Below are 7224 nucleotides of genomic sequence, written 5' to 3' on the forward strand. Positions count from 1 at the left end.
GTGTGATTGCCTTTTTATATAAACAAGGCCATACAATATATGTCCTTTTGTAATTGACCCGGCTCCATTCATGCCGTACCACATATCAGGACTTCATTTCTCATGACTGAGTAGTATTTCTCTGTATGGATTGAATTTTTTTTATCTCTTCATCTGTTGTTGAATATTTAGGTTGTTTCCCCATTTCAGTTATTGTGAATTCACTACAGTGAATATTGGTGTACAAATATCTGAATTTGTGCTTTCATTCTTTTAGAATATGTACTTAAGAGTGGGATTATTGGATTATATAATGTTGGTTCCTTTTACTTGGTGTCTTAATCAGCATCCATGGTAACATCAGTCAAGAAATCAAAAGGTATATTGCATTGGGAAAATCTGCTATCAAGGACCTCTCCAAAGTGCTAATGAGCAATGGTGTCAGTTTAAATACAAGTGCCTGATCTAAGCCATGGTCTTTTAAATTGACAGTGAATAAGAATGACAAAAAGAAGAATCGATGCCTTCAAATTGTAGTGTTGGAAAAGAATATTAAATATCACATGGCCTGCCAAGAAAACAAACCAGTCTGTTTTACAGAAAGTGAAACCAGAGGCAAAGGTTGTGTGTCACCAGGGTTCAAATTCACCAATCGTTCAAATCCACCAGTGGCTCTGTACAAGAAGAACGGGCCATTTCCTTCCATTGTGACTTATAGCCTTGGAAACCCAGTATTAGAATCATGACTCAGAAGCAGCTCAGTGACAGTCAGTTTTAACTATTGGTGCAATAGTTAAGTGTTTGGATGCCAGTCAAAAGGCCAGTGATTCAGATACTGTAGATCCTCTGTTTTGGGGTTATAAAGACCTGAATGGTTTGTGTGTGTGTGTGTGTGTGTGTGTGTGTGTAAAGATTTTAGCCTGCAGTTGCTTGCCATCAAGTGTCATTTCCTCGAAGCAGACTTGTTTGTTCTTTGGGTAGTCTAAGGGACATTCAGTATTCTTCTCCAACAAGACAACTCAAAGGCATCAATTTTTCTATCATCCATATCCATTGTCCAACTTTCAGATACATAGTAAGCAATTGAAAATGTTATGGCTTGGATCAGGCACATCTTGGCCTTTAAGTTGCCATTGTTCTCTTTAGCATATTAAAGAAGTCCTTGAAAGCAGATTTTCCTGGTACAGAAATATCTTTTAATTTCTTGACTGCTGCTTCCATGAGTATTGATTGTGGGCCCTTGACAAATTCAGTCTTTTCTTCATCTATCATGATGTTGCCTGTTGGTCCAGTGGTGAGGATTTTGTTGAGATATAGTCCATATTGAAAGCTGTTGTCTTTAATCGTTTGCGATAAGTGTTTCAAGTTGTCTTCTCTTTCTACAAGCAAAGTTGTGTCATTTGCACAACATAGGTTGCTGATGAATCTCTCCAAACTTGGTCCCACATTCTTCATATAGTCCAGATTCTTGAATTATTTACTTGACATACAGATTGAATAGGTATGGCTACAGGGTGCAATGCTGACATGCATCCTCCCTAATTTCTTTCCTTTATTTTGAACCCTTTCCATTCTAGTATAATTTTCAAAGGATGTCTTTCCTGACATCCATTTTGGTCTTTTCTTTCTTCCCTGTCTTTGCAGTGATCTTCTGTTTCCTTCATAGATGATAGTCTTGACTTTATGTTTATTTTATGTTGAATAAGTTGGAAACACTGATACTCTTCTACTAACATATTGGATTTGATTTGTTTAAAAGTATGTATCATCCATCTAACTATATCAATAATTTTATGAGTATTATTTATGATAGTAAATATTTATGAACAATTTACTGAATTCTGCTTAGTTTCATGTATTAGGCTTACTGCTATGTATACATGTTCTTGCCTTTGTAGAATCTAAGCTCTGGGCAAGAAATTAGTACCAAATCAAGCACGTTGTATGTAGTATAACCAGAGTGTTACAGTATTGGGAAGGAGATAGAGACAATGTCACCTAGAATTAACAAAAGAAATATTTCTATCAAAAAGTGTCTTTAAATATACTATTATAATCCATGGTCACTACTAAAATCCAAGTTCTCTTCAACATGACTTGGAAAAGTACTATCATTTTGTATGATAATGATCTTCATATCTGTTTGTTCCTACTTCCTCCTTGAGTTACTGTACACCTGATCATGTATCTCTACTGATTAAATCTCCAATTGCATCACTCACCCACTGACTCGTTTCTGTGGCGTTAGACCTGACTCAGGGATTTCTGGGTCTATGAATCACAGGGGAGGAGACTGTCTGTCTTTCTCCCAAGGAACCACTGGTGAATTTGAACCACCAGAGAAGTACATCCTTTAGGTCAGCAGCACAGCCGCTGGCCTCTGGAATACCCTGTAATTTTTTCCCTAGAAATTCTGAATTCCTTAAAATGGCATAAATAATCCAGGAGAAGGTGATCATTGTTCTAGTTTTATCAAAACTCAGAAAACTCCTCTCCATCAAGCTGATTCCAACTAATAGAGACCCTTAACTGGGTTTCCAAGGCTACCCATCTTTCTGTGGGGGAGCTGCTGGTAGATCTGAACCACTAGAATCTTAGTGTCTAATGCTGCTGTAAGAGAGATACCACAAGCAGATGAGGTTAGCAAACAAAGATATTCTCTTATAATAATGGGAGGCTAGAGGTCAAAGACCTGGGATTCCCTGGAGATACCTATGTGTCTTGGCAATCCCTGATATCAAGGAGCTTCCTCAAGCAGAGACTCCAGTCCAAAAGGCACACTTCATTCCTGATGAGTAGTTCTGGATGACACCAAGGGTCCTCTCTTCCTTCCCTTTTTATCTCTAATAAGACAAAAGGCTGTATAGACCACACTCTAGGGAACCTCACCTTACCTCAGAGCTGCGATGTAGTTAAGGAGTTTTGCAGTTCACTGTTAATCCTTTTACAGCTCTTTGGTGTATCCGTTCCTAGGGATCGTTATATAGCTTCCACATTCTATCAACTACTTCCATCTATTTTTTTCCAGACACAATTCAATCCTTGACAACCACATTCTGTTACTATTTGCTCATCCTTTCCTGTTCCTCAGATATATACCCCATTCTCCAAACATAGGGAGCTCTGGTTATCTACTGGTAAGAAGCTGCGCTGCAATCCCAAAGGCACATGTTTCAAACTCATCTTCTGTTCTGCAGGAGAAGGATAAGAAATATCCTTCTGTGTGATTTATTGTCTCTATAAAGCCATTGGAGGGTTTTTAAAGATTCAGCTGTGAGTCAGTTCTACCTCAAGTTAGGGTACAATGACAGCAGCATTCTCTAACCACACCAAATTTTTATATTCTCTGAATATACACTTCTTTTTAGAACCAAGCATTTTTACTTTCAGTTCCCTTTGTCCAGGATATTCTTTTTGTCTGGAAAGTTTTATTTTTTTTTCCTCTTCTGACTTATCCCAAATAACTCTTCTGTAAGGGTTTCTTTATCTCTGAGTGCAATTAATTACATTTCCTCTATGCTTTTATTGATCATTGCTCATACACTGTTATAAGCCGTTTGATGTGTTGGAGTTCTTTTTATTCTACTAAATGATGACATCTCACCTCTAGGGAGCTCATAATTTACGTGAGAACTATATTGTTCATGTTGTCTCTTGTATGATTAACATCAAGACTAGCACATGTTATCTGCTGTGGAGTCCATTCTGAAGCCCTAGCTACACGGTGTCCGACAGAACAAAGCACTGGCCGGTGCTATGCCATCCTCACACTGTTGCCATGTTTGCACATGTTCACTGTTTATATAGATTGACAATGTTTGCTGATCAGAAATACACGTTTTTCCAAATCAGTGCATTAGCAGTATTTAAATGTAATTCTAGATATTAAAAATTCCTACTAATGTCTGGAGCCAGGCCTGGCCCTTCCATATTGTTCCTTCTCCATGAAGTTGAGGCTTCACAAAGTGTGCAGCTCCCTGTTTAGGCCCTTACATTATAATTTACTTTGTAGTCTTGGCCAGACTAGTTCATGTCTCTGAATTTGGTTTCTTAACATGGGGAGCTCTAGTGGCCTTGCTGCTAAGGAGCTGTCTTACCAACGCAAAAAGGTAGACTGTTTGAATCTACTGACTGCTCTGTGAGGGAAAGATGGGCAGTCTCTTCACTTCTGAAAACCTATTGGAGGGTCAGCTATGAGTCAGTTTTGACTTGGCAGCACATAACATAAACACATATTAATAATGTACTTTATAATTCTTAGAATATTAAATAATGCAAAAGCTTAGAAAGTAAATATTCTATACAAACATCACTGTTAATCCCAGCAAAATAGGTATGTGACTCTTGCATCCATGGAATGTGATTCTTCCATTATTGGATAACTTTTACATAATTTTAGACCTATTTTATGCCACAGAAGGCCCTGGAGGCATAATGTGTCACATGTGCAGATCCTAACAGAAAGGTCAGTAGGTTGGAACCCACCAGAGGCTGTCTCCTCTCATAAAGTCTGAATTGACTTGACGGCACTAGGTATGTTGTTCATTATTGTGGTCTTTGGGGAGCACCTCACCCCACCTTTTTTCTGAGACACTTTGTTCATATTCACCCTGATAACCTTTTTTATAGTAATATAGTATACAACTGTTTGACCTCCTGACACTGGTTCAGTCACTGTTTTGCAGTGTTGAAGAGTATGAGCTTTGCAGTCTGACTCAGTCACGTTTTAATGCCAAGAAAATGAATGATTTAATGTTTTTTCTAAACTGATTTCCTCACAGATTTGGCATGCAGACCAAACAGTCCATTGTGTACACAGCCTTTGCCGTGTGCCAGGTACACGGTGGCACAGATGGAGCCAGGCATTAGGCTTCTCTTGAGTTCTGAGTGTCTCTACTAGAAAATCTGGGTAGGTTGTTCTGTATAAAAAATTTGGACATGATCCTGGGCCAATTATTTCTGGGTGAACCTTAAATTGTAAATTCTCAGCTTATGAAGAAATACCTGCCTCTGCTTAAAACAACATACATTGAAATCTGATGAGACAAAAATACAATGTAGGATCGTGTTAGAGCTGGAAGAACCCATATAAAAAGTTGAGGAGAATCTTATTTCTATAAAGGCAGCTGAGGCCTAGAGAAGTTAAGTAACTGGTCCATGCTATTTAGAAAGGGTCCCTGGGTAGTACAAATGGTTAAGTGCTGAACCACTAATCAAAAGGCTGGTGGGGTAACCACTTGCATGTTCCTCTGAGGTTAAGCCTGGGAAACCACTTCAAAATGTCCAAGTCTCGAAAACTCCACAGGGCAGGTCTGTTCTGTACACGTAGAGACTCCATGACTCAGTGGCAATCAAGAACATTAGCAATGCTGCTAGCAAACTGAAACCTGGTGGTTCCACCATGCTTCATTCTTGGAAGTGTCACTTGGCTCTGGGGACCTCGTCCATAGGGAGTTGTGATGTTAACCGAAAGGCCACGCTTCTGACAGACTGAGCCCAGGAAAGATGAACAATCATCTCGCCTGCAATTTTCAGCCTCAGAAACCTAATGGAAGAGCCATGTTCAGCTCTGTGGCAATGAGTTGTTTTTGGTTTTGTTTTTCTTTTAGCTTAGTTTATTAATGCAGCACTTTTATCCGATGAAAGTGCTGAATTAATTCTAATTTTTAACAGATTAAAAATTTGGACATGTGTTTATGTAAAAATTTAAAATATTAGAAACTAGTAAGGAAAATTAGAATATTTTACAGAGCAATAGAACAGGACTGCTAATTTCTTTTTAATTTTTACTTTCTAATCGGATGGCAGTGCATCAGATCAGATGCTTTGTTTCCCCCCCACCCCAGCCCATTTAAACTCAGATTAAATTTACATGGTGCCCGATTGAAGCCCTCCCACTCTCTGCTCTCTGAGAGAGCTTGGTGTCAGGAACGAAAGCTGGCGTTGAAGTCAGAGCAGATGTTCAGTCACTTCCTCCTCTAGCTTGGCTCGAGCATAATCACTAGTCTACTCTAACACTCAGCTTTTGGATCACTGCCTTCAAAAATAATAACATTCAGAATAAGACTGGCTCAGAAATCCTGCTTCAAATGGAATAGTCTTCCTTCTATTTAGTTGAATGGAGATGTTGGGAGGAGCAGGCAGGTTGGGTAGGAACGTTGGTGACCAGAATTTCTCCTTTGTGTGTAGAACTGAGAGCATCGTCTCTGCAGGAAGTCTCCCCTCCCCACCTGGCATGCACCTTCTGCGTATGGTTTGTTGTATAATTCCTGACCTCATGTTTGTTTTCTTCCTTGCGTGTGTAATACCTATTTCAAAGTGGGACAGTTACTTATTTGATGTGTTCTTTTTTAAGTCGGCACTTCCAGACGATTTTAATCAAGCAGCAAATGCTGAAATGGTTTCCCCACAAGTTTAAAGACAGGAATGGTTTGCACCATCTGTCCCACGCGGAGGGACACTGTTTTCATTGTATTGGAGCAGATTCTGAGGAGACATTTTTACAGTTTTCTGATTGGTTTTTCTGTTGTCATTCTGTTTAGTCACGTCTATGTATTATGCTTTTAATGAAGAAGGAGCAGCTGTCTGGGCATAAAACTCAACAGCAGAAACGAGGGGATTTATTCTAGAAAAAGCAGAGAAAGCGATATATGTTTCTCTGTACAAATTAAAGTCTTGCCACTTTAACATAAGATGGTTCAAGTAGTTTAGAAATAAAGAAATAATTAATAAATCACTCAGTCAAATGCCAGATTTTTGAAAGAAGGATGCCATTAAGAAAAGTCCCCCCCCCTTTCTTCTTCTTGGAATGTGCTATCCCAGCAGGAATTAACTGCTTCTTTCCATCTTGATATGATCCCTCCAGCCTCTCAGGGCTGTCCCGGTGGCAGGAACTCAGGGTCTGAAATGAAGTCAGATTTTTAAGTTGCCACTAAGTGAACATCATTTAGCATTTTCCTTCCTCTGGAAGAGCTCATCAAGTAATTGCTTTCTAATAGCAGGCAAGTCGAATGACAAGCAGGATGAAGTATGATGAAGCAAATGAAAATTTAAAAGAGTCTCCGTTTCCTATTGGCCCGGGAAAGGTCTATCAGAGTAGTGATACTGGCCTGGGAAAGGTCTATCAGAGTAGTGATATTTCCCACAGAGGAAAACATGCCTCCTAAAGTGATTGAGACAGACAGACAGAAAGCAAGAGGAATCTTCTGGTTCCTCAAAGTATCATCGTTTCTCAAATATGTGGGA

This window comes from Elephantulus edwardii, unplaced genomic scaffold, assembly GCF_000299155.1.
Source record: "Elephantulus edwardii isolate Elephantulus edwardi_28Jun2011 unplaced genomic scaffold, EleEdw1.0 scaffold00114, whole genome shotgun sequence".
In the NCBI taxonomy this organism is placed as follows: domain Eukaryota; kingdom Metazoa; phylum Chordata; class Mammalia; order Macroscelidea; family Macroscelididae; genus Elephantulus; species Elephantulus edwardii.